The sequence below is a fragment of the Miniopterus schreibersii genome, assembly GCF_964146895.1.
Source record: "Miniopterus schreibersii genome assembly, chromosome: 1".
Lineage (NCBI taxonomy): Eukaryota > Metazoa > Chordata > Mammalia > Chiroptera > Miniopteridae > Miniopterus > Miniopterus schreibersii.
Window position 1 is genome coordinate 196,023,576 of NC_138101.1, and position 18,951 is coordinate 196,042,526.

Here is an 18,951-nt window from a genome sequence, read left to right on the forward strand (position 1 = left end):
GCCTCCTCCGGCTCCGGAAGCCCTGGGCTGGCACACAGGGCAGAGCTGGCCTTGGTGGGCACTTGATGGGCAGACAGAGGATGGACAGATGGACAAATGAGCGAGACTTCTGGGGAGGCCACAGGGTGCTTTATAATGGAAAACATGCAAATTGAGCCCCCGTCAGTGTGGCTCGGTGGTTGAGTGTCGACCCCTACACCAAGAGGTCACCAGTTCGATTCCCGGTCAGGGCACATGTGGGGGTTTGCGGGCTCGATCCCCAGTAGGGGGCGTGCAGGAGGCAGCCAATCAATGTTCCTCATCCATGTTTCTCATCTCCCTTCCTCTCTCTCTCTCTCAAATCAATAAAATATCTTTGTTTTTTTTTTAAAGAAAAAAATGTTGCTGTTTTGATTCCTGGTCAAGGCACGTACCTAGGTTGTGGGTTCGATCCCCAGTCAGGGCAACTGATCGATGTCTCTCTCTCACTCTCGCTCTCTCTCCCTTTCTCTCCCTCTCTCTCTCCCTTCCCCTCTCTCTAAAATCAATAAGCATGTCCTCGGGTGAAGATTAGAGAAACTGGTTCACTGCCATCTGCAGCCTTCCTTTACCTGTTCAAAGAGCACCCAGTGTATGCCTGCCTGTGGACTGGCTGGCAGATAGTGTAGACATGGCCCTACCCTCACGGAGCTACGAGTTCGTAGGGGACACACACCCTTGGGTAAAGTGGGTGTCCCATAGAATAGCCCCCGGGTGGCACAGAATAATAGGCATGGCCGAGAAGGCTCCCCGAGGAGGGCCACTGAGGCTGCCACTTGGGGAGGAGAGAAGCTGAGGGAAGAGCATGCCCAGGTGGGGAGCCAGCAGTGCCAATGTCCTGGGGCAGGAAAGTGCTGCTTAGGAGAAGATCTGGAGCCGAGCTTGGTTTTAGATGCAGCAGAATCCACAGCGGGGTGGTTTGCCATCTTAAAAATCCCTCTGGGCAGAAAACAGATCGGTAGCTCCCAGAGAGTGGGGGGCAGGGAGGCTTGATCGAAAAGGGTGGCACAGGCAATGTGTGGTGTGATTGAACTGCCATTGTGGCCCTGGGGTGTCACGTACATGATTTGGTATTTGTCAACACCCATGGAGCCGGAAATCACGAAGAACAAACTTTCCCAGGTACACATTTTTTAAAAGTCTTTTTAACGAAAAAAGATCCCTCAGGCAGCCGTGAGGAGAAAGGGTGAGAGGGGGAGGAGGGGAAGTGGGGAGCCAGCTGAGGCCACTGCTATGCCCGTGGGGAAGGTGGCCAGTCCGGCAGGTGGTGGCCTTGGGGACACTGATGTGAGCTCAGGTCATTGACCTCTGGGAGCTTCCATTTCCTCCCAGGGGACATGGTGCAATGATTCCCACTGGAAGCTGACCACGTGGGTTGGAGGTGACACCAGTAACGCACCTGGTAGGGCCTGGCTATGCAAGGTGCTCAGCACTTAGGAGCCTGGGTGGTTGTGTTTTGCCAGATGGTGCCTTGGGTGAGCTCTCCCGGCAGGGACGTGGGGGTGTTGCATTCAGAAAACAGACCCAAAGGTGAACCGAAGGGGAATTAGTCAACGGTGAAGGGTACCTGCCCGGAGGACCCCCGGCCTGTGGATCAAGTGACGTCAGGGGGCAGAGGAATGCGGCCCAGAATGTTGTGTGTGAAGCATTCTCTCCCCCAGGGAGGCCCGAGCTGTGAGTTGGGGCTAAATCGGGATCTAAATGAAGCTGTGGCCTGAGCAGAGAGGGGTGCGGGGAGCAGAGAGTAACCAGGGAAAGCCCAGCCCGCAGTTCCATCTTTGGGGAGGTGGAGACTCCAGCTGGAGCCCCGTGTCGTGCAGGCCAGGGCGCAGGGGTCAGGAGGCCTCGATTCTGCTGCAGCTCAGCCGCTCAAGCTGGGTGGCTTTGGGCAGGTCACCCAACTTCTCTGCCTCACAATAAGACTCCTATGAGTAGCGCCATTGTTGTGAAAAGAACACTGATGCTGATGGTGATGAAGGACTGACACACTGAGTCAATGTCCTTGCCCTCCCCGGTCCCGTCGGCAGGCTGAGTATTTGAGCCTGTAAGTGGGGAAGGAGAGAGCAGAACATTGTGCAGCTGCTGCTGAAAACAGGCTGGGGCTTCCTCAAAAAGTCAGACATAGAGTTGTCACTGACCCAGCAATTCCATTTAGGGAACTGAATTTCAAAAGAACTGAAAACAGGAAAGCAAACACTTACACAGTACTGTTCACAGTAGTCCAAAGGTAGAACGAGCCCCAGTGACCATCAACGTGTGACAGATAAACACATGTGGTCTGTCCACAGCGTGGAATATTACTCAGCCGTAAACAGGGGTGAAGGGCTGACACCTGCTATAGCACGGGTGAACCCCACCAGCATCACACCGAGTGTAGGAAGCCAGACCCCAAAGGTCACGCGATTCCCTTTGGATGCCATGCCCAGGATAGTAAATCCCTAGACGGACACAAAGCAGACTGGTGGTTGCCAGGGGCTAGAGTTATGGGGACTGACAGCTTGTTGGTGTGGGGTCTCCTTTGGGGGTGCTGAAAATGTTTTGGAACTAGAGAGAGGTAATGGCTGCTCAATATTGCGAATGTACTAAATGACACGGAACTGTAGCCTTTTAAATGTTAATATACGCCACGTGAATTTCACCTCACTTTTCAAAAAGGGGGGAGTTCCCACAGTCCATACTGCCGAGAAGAGAGGACTGGTCTGGTGAGGACTGATTGTCACACCAGTCCCCCCTCGGCCATCCCGCAGCCCTCGTGGGTGTGTTAATGCCCTTAGTTTACTAAGAGGAGCCTGGGGCTCCTGCTCAAGCTAGTGCAGCTGGCGGTGGCAGCCCTGGGTTTAAAGTCAAGGTTAGCATCTCCATCATCCACCCCTGTTGTGCCTGTTGCTCTGCTAGTCACCACACATCAATCATCGGACCCGAGTTTCACAACCTGTAAGGCAGGAGTTGTCATCTCCGTGTTACGTAAGGAGATTGGTGAACAAAGCAGTTCATGGAGCCACCTCAGCAGCAAGGGACAGAGGTCCAGGAGGCGCCATAGCCCCGAGGAAGACAAGCCATGGGGCGCTTGGAAAGCACAGACAGAAAGTGAGGGGTGTAGAGACCCAGCCCGGAGAGAAGGGGGGCTGCCCAAGCCGGTGCACTCGCTGGGCCGGAGAGCGATGGGACCAGTGTGCAGAGCTGAGGGGAAAGGAAGCAGGCGAGGGGAGGTGTGCAGAGTGCAGGAGAGCTCAGAACTGGGGTCCAGAGGGGCTGAGGCCTTGGCTGTGACGGGGCCGATGGGTAGACACAGGAGAGAGATGGGTGCGGCCAGATAGTGGAGGCCTGGGGCCGGTGCCAAGGCCTCCCTGCTCTTCTCCTCTGAGCACGGGGCACACAGCACCGCCTCTGGGCAGAACCAGGATTGGGATCCGGGGGAGCTGGTGGGAGAGGGGCAATTCAATGTCCTTCCAGGTCCTCTGCCTTCACATCTCCAAACACTTCAGCCTGTGGCCGCAGCCCCCAGCCCCAGCCCCCTGGAGTCCTTCGAGGAGAAACTGCGGCAGATCCCATCGAAGGCAACGCCACCAATCACGAGTGACACCCCTCTGAGACTCGGTCTCCTGATGAAGAGGAGGGTGGGGAGGAGACAGGAGAGGCCTGGGCCCTGTGCCAGCCTGGTGGGCTCCAGGCCACTTAATCAGGCTGATGCAAGGCTGGGGCCAGGGTTGGGGTCCCAGGTTCAGTGGGAGGTACGAGGACCCTGCAGGCGGACCCAGCTCCCGGGGAGGGGGGGTCCTGGCTCAGCGGGCAATCCCAGGAGAAAAGGAGCCAATGGATGCCAGGAACCAGCCTCCGAAGCCACCTTGAGGATTTCCCAGCCTCCAAAGCCCCCGGCGGGCGCCCCATCAGCGGGAAGTGAGTAATCACCTCTCAAGACCCACCAGCAGCGACAGCCCCACGGCCAAGGACAGAGGTAGGAAGTGTGGCCAGGCTGGCTGGCTGACCGCTGACCAAGGCTCCTTCCCACCAGACCTGAGCGACGGACACTGTGTCGGCCCCAACAGGGCAGCAGGGAGGACTGCAGGGGGACTGGGCCTCCCAGGACACCCCCTCTCCCTCCCCCCCATGTGCCCCTCCCACCTCGCCCTTCGCAGCAGGAAGAGCCAGGACTTCCCTCACTCCCTGAATCCGAGGAGGGGGGTGGGAAGCCAAGCGGGGCAGAAATTGCGGGGGAAAACCCACTTCATCTGGTTCTGTAGAAGTTAAATAGAACCAGATGAGTTTGTTTTCCACGAGGCTTTCCTGTTCCGGTGAGAATGAAACGCGCACGCTCGGACGAGCTATAAAACGTGAACTGTCACCTCCGTGACCTCGCATGTGAGTTAGCTGCACGGATATTTGAACAGAAACACGTTGAACAATAAAGATGAACGGTAGAATGCACGCTGAGCATTTAAATTTAAATTTTTCTTTAGTCAGAAGGACATTCAATAACCAAGAGCTTATCACCGGGCAGTGGGCAGCCCAAGGGAATGAGGGCTGGGCCTGTGCCCCAGGACAATGGCTTCAGGGCTGGAGGGGCCTCTGGGGACAGGGACAGGGGCAGGGACAGGACAGAGGGCCGCACAGCACCTGAGACGCACTCCGTAGGGGTCATAGTTGTGAATGTTAGTGCCAACCAGCGAAAACTACAGCCCCCCAGTTCCCCAAGTCTATGTGGGGTGTATGAGGGACCAGGCCCTCCCGGGGCGGCTGCTGATGAACAGAAAATGGGGTTGGCTTTCTGGTCAGGACCGTGGGCTCTGGACAAAAGCACAGCCCCCTCCTGGAGGCCAATGGAAAACGGCCTTTCTGGGGCTGGGTTTGAGGACATACAGACGTTGGAGAGAATGTTCCAGAGCACCGAGGCGGAGGGGCAGACATTTGTAAACAAATGTGAGTACACAAGTGCCAGAGCCCGCCTTCGTGCTCTGTGCGGTCGTTTCTGCACCCCGACAAGGCTGGATTGGAGGCTTTTCCCCACGGATGAGGCTGGGCCTTCATTCCGCCAGCAGCTGCTCACGGGCGCTGGCTCCATGCTGCACGTATTAGGCAGCAGGAGCGAGACCAGTCCCCGCTCCGTGGGGCTCACGTCCACAGGGGCGTGGAGGAAACCCAGGCTGCCGAGCAGACAGGGCATGGATCCTGACCCAGCACATCAGGAAACGGTCCTGGACAGCCTCCTAAGAGAAGGGCAGGAGCCACCAAGCGAAGCAAAGAAAGGACACTCCAGGCAGAGTTGACAGCACATGAGAAGGTCTGCAGTCAAGTGCGGTCCTGCCAAATTCAGGAGCCTTAGGTGGTTCTGGGGGGTAATGCTTAGGGGCTGGACGGGAAACCGGAGAAGCCAAAGGACAGGAGGGCAGGAGGGCAGGTTCCCCGCACACCACACAAAGGGGCCATGGCTCAGTGCGGAGGTTGCCAGGGTTCTGCAGGAATTACCTGATCCCTCCTCTTTTTCTCTGAGTGCAGCTGGCCTGGCTGGAGCAGGAGTCCCGGCAGGGCTGAGCCCCGCAGGCCCCAGCCAAGCAAACCGAAAGTGAGTCAGTGGCTGCACAGATTTTGCAGGAAGGGTTTAGTCAAATTTTCTCATGTACGAAAGACATGCTAATCCAGACATAAATTAGTGCAGGGTGTTACTGAGTCCATAAGGAGAGCCTTTTGAACTAGTTCCCCACCCAGGCTCTGCCCCAAATAGGGAACTGGCCTCAGTAAGGGGCTCCTCCCAGGCATGGGGTGTCTCATTCATTCACTTCTCCCTGTTGATAAACAGCCCAGCTATGTAGATGTTTGATAAAAGAGTGGATGAGTAGCTGGATGAGTGTGTGGGTGGATGGATGGGTGTAGGATGGGATGGATGGATGGATGGATATAGGGATGGATGGATGGATGTAGGGATGGATGGATGGATGGATGGATGGATGGATGGATGGATGGATGATGGATGGATGGATACACGGATTGATGAGTAGTTGGGTGAATGGGTAGATACAAGTGCCAGTGGATGGAAGAGAGGGTAATTGTTTTATAAAATACAAAGATTCTTTTGATGTCAGGACACAACACAATGGCACTTGAATGGAAGACAGGCAGAGATTTTGTTCTTTTAGTTTCAAATGAGAGGAGGCTTCCAGCCTGAGCCACATAGGGGCTGCCCCCAGGACCAGGGTAACGGCAAGCTGGCGCTGCAGGGAGCAGCGTACGCCTGCAGTCAGGAAAGGTTAGCCAGGCTGCCCAGGTTCCCTGTGGGTTGGCTGATTTGAATAATTTTGTGAGGTCCAAGGTATAGGGACTACCCAGGATGCTTAGGGCCAGGGCACGGTGGTCCGAGGTATGAGAGCCCAACGGGGGAAATGATCGGAGTTTGAACTCAGCTGCCCAAGTAGGACTGACCAGGCTCTAGCCAGGACCTCAAAACTGGGCCAAGGCAGTTTTTTAAAAATTATACCACAGCGGTGGGTAGAGAAGTGTGCCGATGGACGGGTGCCCTCTGGAGCTCTCTTGGTCAGTAGTCCTCACAGAAGCATCAGCATCGGGTCCAGACCTCTGAATGTGGGTGGAAGGATGTCGCAAGGTCCCCGTCCATCCTGATGGGTCTCGGCATGCTTTGGATCATAGGACCCCTTCAACGATTCGCTGAAGGCTCTAGATCTTCTTCACTGGAAAAAGCCCATAGCACAGTTCCGTATACCATTTCAGCAGACAGTAGACTCTAGGCAGCTGACCCACAGAGCCCTGTCCCGACCTGGAAGGTCAGGACCCTCAGATTAAGGAGCCCAGTGGTGCTGGACGGCCAGTGTGCAGAGCAGTCCCAGGGCGGGGAAGGACTTGACTCAGGGTTACGTGACAAGCTCATCACAGCTGCACCAGGCCTAGATCCCAAGCTTCCCCGTGAACCTTTCTGGGACTCAGGTTCCCCATCTGTGTGACGATGGAGTCGGACTTCATTACTGGCTTATATCTGGATCAGAGAAGTTACAGGAGAAGGAGAGACCGCAGCTGGGGTTCCGACCCCCCTGTCTATTCCTCAGCTCCTCCAGGGCCACTTTGTTTGCTGTCTTTTGAAGGAAAAGCTTTAAGAGTTTCCAAAAAGAAAAAAAAAAATGTTTGAAAACCCCCTCATTTTGCGGTCTCTCTGCTTCCAGGAGTGTTAAGTGCTGTGAATTGTCAGCAAGTCTCCAGAGAGAAGCCGAGAAACCGATCAGGGGAGGAGTGAGAGGAAGCCACAGCGAGCTTCCCAGAGGAGCGCCGTGTCCTGGGGGAAAGACCTTCAGCGTTGCCGGAAAACAGGACAGGGAAAGGGGTTCAAGCTCTCAAGATGTTTCTGAGTTTCCACGGCCCACCTCCCTTGGGAGGCACACGTGGCATAAAAAATCGCCAGAACTTCCCCCTGCCCACCTGGCCACCTCTGTTTACACCTAACACGAAACAACCATGTAGGGAAAACAAATTGGGATACGCAGGAAATGTGTTAGACAATTCTGTTCACTTAAGGAGTATGCCAGAGGCAAGAACACGAGTATTTCGGGGTCACCTGCCAGGCAGCCACTATCACTAATTGCAACAGGGGGTGCAGAGAGGGTAAGACACGGACCCCGGAGCCAGGCGGCCTGGGTTCCTGGAAGGATCAGCTGAGTCCATGCATTTGTGGGCTGAGGAAAGGGGCCGCCTCGGAGTAAAAGCTGCATCGTGTCGGGACCGTGTCGAACGCTCCTCTGAGACTCGTAGGGCAGCCACGGTCTACACAATAGAACTTTCCTTGGGCCAACCTGGAAATTGGTCTGTGGGACCCCGAGCGGAGAGGCCCGCAGAGGCCTGGGCACCCGCCGCGTCCCACCTGGTCCCTGGGACCTGGTTTAGAAACTGCAGCCAGGCGAGCTCAGGGCGGTGGGCAGGCCAGGCGAGGGGCTGGGCTGGAGGTGGCGGGAGGAAGTGCCCAAGGAGGGTGATGACATCACAGCCCAGCCCTTGAAAGATGAGCTGTTCCTGCCGCCGCTCCAGCTCAGCCGGCTGCAGCTCCTCGGAGGGGAGGGGACGCCAGGCAGCCCTGCGGGACGCCGGACACCGGAGCAACTGGGGCGCCCACGCAGCTCCCCCCAGACAAGGTGGGTGCCCGCCGGGCCAGGGCCGGCCCGGCCGCCCAGCCTCTGCTCGGGGGACAGGCAGTCCCAGCACAGAGGGGAGGTGGCAGGTGGGTGTCACAGGGGCTGAGTCTCAGGCTGGGACAGGAGTTTCCCTCAGGTCCTGTGGCGTTTGGGCAAGTTCCCTTCCTTCCCATTGCTGACAAGGGACAAGAAGGGCTCCTAGCAAGAGGAATTGGCTCTTTTGTTTTGGGTTTGTCTTCCGGCATCAGGGAGACAGACGGGCACGTGTGTGTTTGTGTGACATGTTTGGTACAGGCTTGATTTGATTTTCACACTCTGGCGGACGCCGCGGACAGAGCTTTAGTCCCCGAGAGGGGCGGCAGGGACGGGTGTGGGCTCAGGCTCCCGAATCTGGCTTTTCACTCACAACTGTGCTGCTCCCTGGCCCTGTGTGACCTTGGACATATTGCTTACCCTCTCTGAGCCTCGTTTCTCTGTGTGCAGAGTATTCTGCTGGCCTGCTCCCCCGGGGCAGCCGGGGTTTAACTCAGACCAGGGTGGTAGGGAGTTTGTAAATGTTGGCTGATGTGCACTGAGGTGGTGATTTTAACTCGTCCCCTCCACACCACACCCCTGTCCCGGTGCAGGACAGAGGGATCGAGAGCATAGGCTTTGCATCCAGCCCTGGGTTGGAGTCCCAGCTTTGTTTCCACCCCCTGCATGACATTTTTGACCACATTTCTTCCCTGTTTCTTGGGCCATAAAGATGACCTGGTAGGGTTGCTGCAAAGGTAGAAATGGGCTCATTCCTGTGAGGGGCCACATATGTATGCAGTCGGCGCTCAATAAATGGTAGCCCTTATTAGAACTGCTGAGGGCAGGCAGTGTCCTGGGCCCGGGCGGGGGTGGAAGATGGGCGTTGCTCTCCGGGGCAGGTTAGAATGTGCCTCCCTGAGTCACCAGCTGCCGGTGGCTCCTGCAGCTCCGCAGGAAGCTTAGGTCTGGCCCAGGTGTGGGGCAGCGGGGCCCCGGGCCAACCCCACCTCTGAATTCCTTCTCTGAGACTCCAGGGGACACTGCCCTCCCCCTTCTCTGGAGAAACACCATCTGTGCCCTCTGGGCCCTGGCAGCAGTGGGGAGATGGGGACACTGTAAGGGGGAGCCCCACAAGCTTGAAGGCGTTTTCTGGGGAGGGAGGCCCATAGGAGAAAGGGGTTTGGAAAACATTGAAAACAAGAAGACTCCCAGGCAGACCCCACAGGCAGGACCCCAGGGTCTCCACTCAGCTCTGCCCTGAACCCACAAAACCCCTGCAGTCTCCTACCCCAAGACCCTCGAGGAAGAGATGAGGAGACTGAGTGTCAAGGTGAAGACATAACCTAGCAGAGCCCTTTGCTCGGTGTCCAGGGAAATGCCTCGACCTCCTGGGGACTCAGGCTCTGTCCCCAGGGGAAGGTGCAGGTGATTAACGTGGATGGTGAGGTTAGACCAGGCTCAGGAGGTGCTGGCCGATGGGACCGAGCAAGGGAAAGAGCTGCGCCACGTGGTCTCTGCTGACACACTGACTGTGTCTGGATACAAGTTCAGAGGGGTCTGAGGGTGATGCCAAGGGGTGCCCCTCACCTCTGCTGCCTCGTGGTCAAGGAAGGGTCCACCTGGGGCAGGCAGAGTGCCCTGCAGACCCACCAGGGAGCTCTGGCTTTCAGAATGGAGGCAGAGATCTTGTCTGTCCCATCACAGCTCTCTCCCTGGCACAGGAAGCTGTGCCCACCACAAGGCGGGCTCTGGTTATTATTGCTGAATGGTTGGATGGATGGATGGATGGATGGATGGATGGACGGATTGGTGGATAAATGAACACTGGTCACAGAGCAGGCACTAAAAGCACACAAAGTATATCGCTACATGAAAGAAGCCAGACTGAAAAGGCTACGTGCTGTAGGGTCTCAACTCTATGACCTTCTAGAAAAGGTAAAACTATGGAAACAATAAAAATATCAGTGGTTGGATGAACAGATGGAGCAGAGAGGGTTTTTAGGGCAGTGAAGCTCTCCTGTTCAATGCTGCAATGGTGGGTACATGTGATTATGCATTTGTCCAAACCCACAGAGGGTTCAACGCCAGGAGTGAACCCCAATGTCAACTGTGGACTTCGGGTGATGATGACATGTCAGTGCAGGTTCATTGATTGTAATAAATGCACCACTCGGGTGTGAGGGGAGGTTGATGGTAGGGGAGGCTGTGAGTGGGGGTGGCTGGAGGAATATGGGAAATCTTTGTACTTTTTGCTCAATTTTTTTATGAACCAAAAACTGCTCTAAAAAATAAATTCTATTTAAGAAAAAAGAAAAAAAAGCACACAGAGCAGGCCTGTGTGTTGATTTGAGGAGTCAATAGGTGCTTGGAGTATCTCAGGGCCATGAGTCAAATGATGAGAACTTACTAAGACTTGATCCCCAAAGCGCATCATTTCCAGTGCCCACCCAGTCCAGGCACGCCCTGAGCCCCGAGTATCAACCTCAGTGTGCATGCTTCCAGGGACAGAGAGCTCACTACTTTACAAGGTAGCTCACTCCATCTCAGGAGAGCTGTACCGTTAAGAAGTTCTTTAGACTGATGCTAAACTCCTTTCCCACTGAATACTTTCTCTTTTTTAGAATTGGACTGAAAATTCTAGTCTTTATTGTTCTCTCTGAGCTAAATGTCCACAACTCTTTCACCAAAACACACTTTCCACGTCAAATCCAAGGAGTCGGGTGTCTCTTTGGCTCTGTCATGAAAGTGGGGTCTGTAAGGTTCTGGAAATAGAAAAATGTGAGCCCCCCAAACCATCACAGCACAAAGCAGGCTGGAACAGACATGGGCTCTGGGTTCAAATTCTGACTGTTTCTTGACTAGAGAAGCTCTCTGAGCCTCAGCCTTCCCAACTGCACAGTGGGGCTTATCCTTCCTATTTCTGGGACCGCGGTCCAGGTTAACTCAGATGGCCCAGATGCAGAGGAAGCAAGGGCCGGGCCCACAGCAGGTGCCTACCTAGCAGACAGATGGCCCAGGGGACCAGGAAAAGAGCCTGGGACTGTCAGAAGTGTTGTCTTTGCCCCACAGTGGCTTGGAGGCTCCCAGGGAAAGGGCACCCCAGCATACCCACGCTCATGTTCCTAGGCAATGCACCCACGGTGGTGCCTGCAGGCGCCCAGACACTCTTCCCTGAGGCTCAAACATTCCACACCCGCCTCAGTGCCGTGGGCCTCTCTGACCTCCGTGGCCGGGGGTACCGTGCAGTGGGACACAGAGAACTGGCTTCCAGATCCCAGCCCAAACTCACATGCTAGTTGAGCGACCCTAGGCAAGTCACTTTGTTTCTCTGAGCCTCATGGGTCCCCGTCTGAAAATCAGCAGAGTCTGTGCTGGGACATCTCATGGGGTGTCATAAACTGTAGAGTGCTGGGCACTGGCACAGCCCGTGGCTTCTGTGTTTGTTATTGTGCTGATTTGTACCCATGACGCCACGTCCCCTATTTTTTCCTGCGGGATCCCTGAGCAACCATGCTCCAGGGCGGTGTGTCCTGATGGGCAAAGACCAGTCATTTTCAAATTTTGCTGTGCCCTGGAGTCACCTGGAGGTGGGTCCCCCACGCAGACTCCAGGGCCCTCCCCTGGACTCCGACTGGGGGTTCTCGGCTCCCAAAGACTTGCTAACATCTCCAGGGATTTCACAGCAGGGGGCCTCCATCCACACCTTGAGGCAAACTGCCTTAGCAAAGGGCTTTCTGAGGGGAGCAAACTTGGGAGGAACTCAGGCCTTGTCTCTGCCCTGGACCCTAATGCCACCTCCCCGACCCCTCCTCTTAGTCCCCACAGCCGATCGATCTGGGGTCCCTAAACCCTGGCACAGACATTCCATCTCTGTCCCTCCCACTTGGTCTCAGGACTGACAGACACCTTCTCCCTGAGAACACAGATCCTCGGGAGCCCCTAGCCCAGCTCCTCTGGAAGTGGACTTGGGCCTCAAGGTTCTGGGAAGCATCATATTGTGTTCTGTCTCCCCCACCCACTGGAAGTCCCTTGAGGGAAAAGACTGAACCCAGCCCAGAGTGTGGCACCCACTGTGCACCTAGAACACCCTGCAAGGGTAACACCCTGCCCATGGACCGGAGGCTCTCTGGGGTCTTTCCAGAGCCTCTGAGACGGCACCTTCCAGCCAAATGTGAAATCAATCCCATCAAATAATGCAAAAAAAAGAAAGACACGTTATATAGAAAAAATTAGCGTGATCAGTGAGACCAGTTCAGTGCTAAGGTATGGCTAACAAACTGGGTGGAGTGTGATTATGAAGATGATTAATAACTGTTTCAAAAGGATACTTAAAATAGAAAAGACATAAAAAATTAAGCAATAATCTGGGACTAAAATTCCTCATTATTGTAACTAAATCTGAAAAATGGAAAGGGGGAGGAATGGGGGAAGGAAAAGTGTGCTAAAGATGTTCTCGTACCCAGAAGAATAGTTATTTTTCTACTTGATGTTAATAGGTAGATACAGGTTTTAACATGTTTGTTAAAAATTGAAAGATAACCCTTAGAAGAGAAGATCATATATATGTCTACATAAAATATGTTCCATTTATTATAAATTATATTACTTTGTACTCTACAAGGAATTACATTCTAAGGAATGTATACAATCTCAGTAAGTCCCAGATGTAGAAACCCGACAGGCTGCACTACTTGACCTTGCTGTAGAACACATCGAACATAGAAACCGAACATCACGAACCACTTGACATTTTAGAAAGCACTCTTCCTCACAGCTCTTCCACCAGGGACAAGACTGAGATTATAGATATTTCAGAAGTGATTGACTATGAGAATGCTACAAATCAAGTTCATGAGAGGCAGCCAAAGCCATACTATTAGAACAACTCATAGCATTCATTTTGTATTATTATTAAACAATAAAGATGGCCAGTAAATGAATAAAATGTTCAGTTTAAGAAGCTAAATAATAGACAAAAACAGAAGACAAAAGAAAGAAAAAAGAAGTAGAAGACAGAAGAGTGACGACAAAGCAAAATGATTAACTAGAGAGAAAAAAGCATTAATATTATTAGTCCATCTAAGGAAAAACCAAGAGCCGGCTCTCCGATGAGAGGGGCGGAGGGAGTAGCAGGAAGAGACGGGTGCTGTGCAGAGAACTGCAATAAGATGCTCGACAGAGAGCCATGGGGGCCCCTTTACTTGGTGGGCAAGCTCAGCTGGCAGCCACAGTGGGCCCAGGTTCTCAGCCTTTTCATGGGCACACTGTGTGGGGAGGACCTGCCTGCCTGGGGGTATCTATCAGCCCCAGAAAGGTCTCCATTCCTCCTGGCCCCCTTCCCCCGGGAGAGGGGGGTCCTTTGTCCCTGAGCAGAAGATGCTTCATCTACACAAAGGCCAGTAGCATTTAGCTAAAGCCACTGCCAGGTCACAGCCCATGCCTGAGGCTCCACCTTCTATGCTTCTGCCTGCATACCGAGGTCTCAGTCGGAGCCCATGGATCCACACGCTCACAGATGTACTATGTATTTAGCCACCAGTATTTTTTAAAAGAGTCAATATTTTAAAATTGAAATAATTCAGGTTAAAATTCAGATTTCCCAGCTTATCTAGAAATGCAAGCAGCTCTGGCCAAGCTGAACTTGACCCTCCCACCTGGTCACACGCAGCTCTTTAGGCTCGGCCTTGGTCTTCCAGGTGCCCACAGTGCCCACCCCGCACACAGCCCCAGCATCTGCTCCTCCCACCTGCAGCCCACCACCTGGTCAGGGCCTGTGGGTGTCTAAATTTGAGGCCCTGCTGTGCACCTGCAGATCTTGAGAAGTGTGTGCCCGAGGAAGGGCCACCAAGGCAGAACTGAGCCTGTCACAACCAGCAGAAAGAACTTTCTCAGAGGCGTGGGGAGGAGACACCCACTTCCCCAATACACACTCACTCCCCACATGTTCACTGGAAAGAAAATCCCATGTAAGGAAAGGGAAAGGCAGGCCCACCCCACACTGGACTCTGGGGGCCGAGCTATTAAATGGGCCTGTGGTATCACTGCAGAGAGCCTTAAAGACAGAAGAGCTCCCAGGCCTAAGGCAGGAACAGCCAACAGTGCACTTGAACCATGTTGGAGAGCCTGACTCTTCTGAAAAAAGAAAGGAAAAGCCAGCATGAAACTGAGGACAAACTGAATGACCCAGGATGTTAAGCACACCAGGCTCTCTGATGCCTCTGGGCCTTTATTCATGCTGTTCCATGCCTACAGTGCTTTTCCTAACTCTCCTCCAGATACTTCACCTGCCTTATTCCCACTCATCCTTTAAGATGAAGAGGTCTCCTCTTTTAGGGAGCCTTTTATGCCCCTTTCCAGTGGGTTAGGTCCAGCCTTGGTGCCCCCACAACTGCCTGTGGCCCCTCAGTGACAGTACTAGTCATGCTGTGTTGTGGTCATCATTTGTCTGTCTCTCCTGCCAGCCTGTGAGCCCCCCTCAAAGGCCAGGGCCTCATCTTATCCATCTGTCCATCCCTAGCCCCCAGTGCAGGACCAGTGTATACACATCCTATTAGTCCTATTTCTCTGGAGAGCCCTGACTCTCTCTCTCTCTCTCATACATACACACACACACACACACACACACACACCCCATACGCACATGCACACACATGTACACACATACCTCATACACACATATACATAAATACTCACACTCACACACTGCCTCTCTGCAGCCTGCATGACCCACAGCCAGCTTGTGACAGGTCTAGAAGGTCTGAATTATCTCTGTGGGCAAGTGTCAAGTTCTTTCTCCTGGGCCCAGGTAAAGAGAGGGTGTGCCAAGTGGGGGAAGGGAATGCAGCAGGGTAGAGAGGTCACAGGGACTGCCCAGTGCCACACGGAAGTATATCTCAGCCCCAGCTCCAGGCAGCTGGGCCACCCACAACTGTCACAGTATTCCTCTGATCCACCTGCTAGGCAGGGCCGTGTCCCCACGTGAGAGTCGAGGAAATCGTCTCCAGAGGTGACACAGCTAGTCGGAGGCTGAGCCGGGTTGGGACCTGGCCTGGGCCTTCCCATAAGGATGCTGCGCCTGCCAGGAAGCTGAGGCGCAGCTAGGTACTCCCGAGGGGTGCTCAGGCCGGAGGAGACCAGCCTTGCCGCTGGGGAGGGAGCAGGAGACAGGGCTGGAGATGCTGCTGGGAGCCTGAGGCCCCAGCTGGGTGCAAACCGCCTACTAGACGCCTTGCATCTCCTGACAATGGCACATGGTTTACTGTGAGGCTAAATACCAGTCTCGGGGACGGTCCTTGCAAGCAGCCTGGGGAATTTCTTCCAAGAGTCTGTTTGGACTGTGGTGGCTGTGGCGGAGGGGCTGGGGTCACCCGGGGCAGTCACTGCACAGAACAATTTGTAGATCTGGGGACAGCGGAGGTGACTGTTATTCCTGAGGCGGGGAAGGGACCTGAGGGCTAGTGAGATCCTGAGGGCCAGGGGCGACCTCGCTGGGTCCTGGCCACAACCTGCACACTAGAGACAATGCTCCTTGTCCTACAGGTGGGGGGACCCAGGCTCAGAGAAGGGCCACTCACTTAAAGTCACATTGTTGATAAAGGGCAGAGCTGGGATCTGAACGCCCCTGGTGTGACCGGTCGTCCAGGCTCTTTCGTTACACAGCTGGCCCCTTACACGGGGCGGCGAGGGGAGGCAGGCGGAGAAGCCAGAGGTGGGGGCCAGGGGAGAGTGGCAGGCAACTTACAAAGGAAGAAAAATCCGTTGGCTTCTGGTTTTTTGCAGCAACAAAGACATCAGACCCCCAACAGGGCCATCCACAGACTTAGGGGAGAAACAGGTCAACCCTGAGCGGTCCTTCATGAGCGGGGGGAACAGAGACCTGCTCACAGGCGGAGGGCTCCAACTTGCCATCTCTGTCACCGTCACAAAATATCATTCAAAGACCTAAACCAGGCCCCAGAGGCTGGGGAAAGGTTTGCTCCTGTCCTTTTCTGTGTCTCATGAGGACCCCAAATTCAGTTTGAACCCCGTGGCATGCATGGCTTTTGCAGCCCGGCAGGAAACCCTCCGCAGCACCTCATCCCGGTGCTTCTTCCTGGGTTGTTAGAGGCCCACTGCGTCCACCTGCTCAGGACCGCTGTTTGGTTAAAACGAAAAATCATTGAAAAAACATTCATAAATACTTAACATTTCCTCTGAAATGAGAACAGGATTGTGCAAATATTTACTAGTTTTTAATGTAAGCAAGTTCTTTCTTGGAGCTCGAGTTGGCTGCTTATCTTTCTTACATAAGCTCACCCATAACTCAGCCCCTATTTTTAAGAAATTGGAGAAAACACTTGGCTTATTTAAACATTTTTATTACAAAAGTAATATCTGTTCTTCATAGAAAAATTGGACGCTACTACAAAGAATTTAAAAAAACACAGAAAAGCAGCTCAGGGTCCCAGGCTCAAAGGCGGCCACCAAGAGCAGTGACTTGGCATTTTCCCTCCCACATTCTACACACGATTTAGTGCCCGGCTTCTCCCCACCTGACGTGAATCAGGAGTGTTCTCTCTTTTTTGGCGAACTCCTGGAGCCACACTTCCCACATCGTGAACCGGTTCCCTGGTCCTGAACACTCCAGGTTTTCTTATTTCCCTCGTCTACGAGCTGATGAGCAGCTTTCTGCATTTTCCTGCCCTTTGATTAATTTTCAGAAATAGCAACCAAAGAGGAAATGGCATTTTTAGAGGTTTTTGATTTGCTTCACCAAATTATCCAAAAATTAGATTTTCTAGAGACAAGTTCGGGAGCCACTCCGCCCTCCTCTGCCCCACCCTATTCAGAGAGGACAGCTGGGTGCCACCCGCGTGCCTCCCTCTGTCTGTAACCGGCCCCTAAACTCTTGCAAACCAGATTGTTCTCTAGGTGTCCTGGCTCGGGGGCTCCTGCAGGAACTGGGCCGAGCAGCCGGAGGCTGGAGACCGGAGCTCATCGGCCACAAACTCCTACTAATAGTAATGGTCCCTTAGGTTGACCGAGTGCCTACGAATAATCCATCCCATTTCACTGATAAGGAAACTGAGGCTCCAAGAGGTTAAGGGGCCTGGCGGCAGGCACAGAAACCATGGGCCCCTGTCCCTGGGCCAGGTTTCAGAGCAGAGCGTGTGGGGTGGGAGCAGCTTGGGCATGGCCTCTGCCTGGCCCTGAGTCACAGCAGGCAGCTCAGGCTTTTGTTTCTGGTCCCCACACTGTGAAATCCAGGAGATTAGGCAAGTTCACACATGTCAAATACTCTCCATCCCAGCTCAGGAAGCGGGCACTTCCCAGCTGCTTTAGCACCAGGACGATGCACCCGGGGCTCTGCACGCCAGGCAGGGTCTGCGAAGCCCCAGAGCCCTGGGCCAGGTCTGAGACCCTTGTGCCAGCTGGGCTGCAAACACTTCTTATGCAGAGCCAGGTACAGAGGGAACAGCTCTCTCCTGCCCCCCCCAGAAGGAGGAGGCCTGGGGGGGCTGAATCCTTGCAGATGCTGGGTGGGCTTGACCCCTGCGCTTCACAGCTGGCTAGCCTGCTGGGGGTTAGTGACCTGTCTGAACCTCACTTTCAACCTAAAATAGGATGGGGTCACACCCAGTGTAGCCCTCTTACAGAGTTGCCTGGGGAATTAAGGGACACCAGGTCTGTAGATCTCCTGACAAGCAGTTGGTACCTCCAGTACCTTCAAATCACACAAACTTAATATTTGTGTCTCAAACCAGCAAGGCCAAGGGGCAAGGGGGCCGTGGAGTTGGGAGGGGCAGCCACGTATAGTTCTAGGGCCTAAATCCAGAGAATTTAAGAAATCTTGGTCCAAATACACCAAAAATATTGCCCACAGTTTACTTGAACACTCCCGGTGATGGGGAACTCACTACTGCAAAGAGCAATGCAATTCAGCAGACATTCAATTAGCAGCTACGCTGTGCCAGGACCAGGTCCTCAGGAAAGTGAGGACACTCACCTGTGCCTGAAGGACTGACGGTGCGGTAGTCAGGATGGGTGCGGAGAAAAAGGGAATAAAACAATATGTGTGTGTGTGTGTGTGTGTGTGTGTGTGTCTGTGTGTCTGTGTGTCTGTGTGTGTGTGTGCATACACATGCAAACACCAGTGACTGAAATATGGGTGAATAGATTCACTACCATGGTGAGACACCCCTGACACCAGAACAGATGGATGTAGAAAGCTGCCAATCGCCCACTGTCTTAGCTGAAGGACATTCCAAAATAGCCTGAGCAACCCCACCCCTCACCCTACAGATGAAGAAACTGAGGCCCCGAAAGGGACAGCCCCTGCTCGAAGCCACACGCTGAGTCAGTTTGACCACAGTCAACTTGGCTCTTTCGCGGCTCCTTTGTCTGTCTGGTGGCTTTGGGAGTGATCACACGGGTCGCATTTATGAGTCTGTGACCTTGGATAAATCACTCTCTGACCCTTGGTCTGTAACAGACATAACAGGCCTTGGCAGGACCATCGCTCCACCCTCTGGGGAATCATCTCCCTCCCCCCTTTTTCCCTCCCTCCATCTCTCCCTCTGGCATCTCCCCCGCCCTTCACAGGGCAGGTTCCCCCATTTCACCAAGAGGTTAAGTCGCCTCCCCCAGCCATCCAGCTGGACGAATCCCGACAGGTCCAGCTCCGCCTGGCTCCTGCTTCCAGGCGCGAGGTGGACACCAGAGCTGGGGACTCGGGGCCAACTTTCCCACCCTCCCCGCTTCTCCAGCCTCCCAGAGCCGGGCCCTTCCCCTGCAGTGGGCCCTGAGAGGCGTG

At 54.2% G+C, this 18,951-nt stretch overlaps 1 protein-coding gene across 2 annotated transcripts in view; it reads left to right on the forward strand.

Annotated features, from left to right (window-relative positions):
- The first annotated feature begins 8,002 nt into the window (after positions 1-8,002).
- The window catches only part of LOC308549016 (B2 bradykinin receptor-like), a 43,168-nt gene continuing 32,219 nt past the window's right edge, over positions 8,003-18,951 (forward strand). The window contains exon 1 of one of the 2 annotated variants that reach the window (XM_081121244.1): positions 8,003-8,144. The gene's annotated coding sequence lies outside the window, so the exon portion shown is untranslated. The remainder of the gene's footprint in view (positions 8,145-18,951) is intronic. The other variant, XM_081121245.1, reaches the window with a different exon arrangement.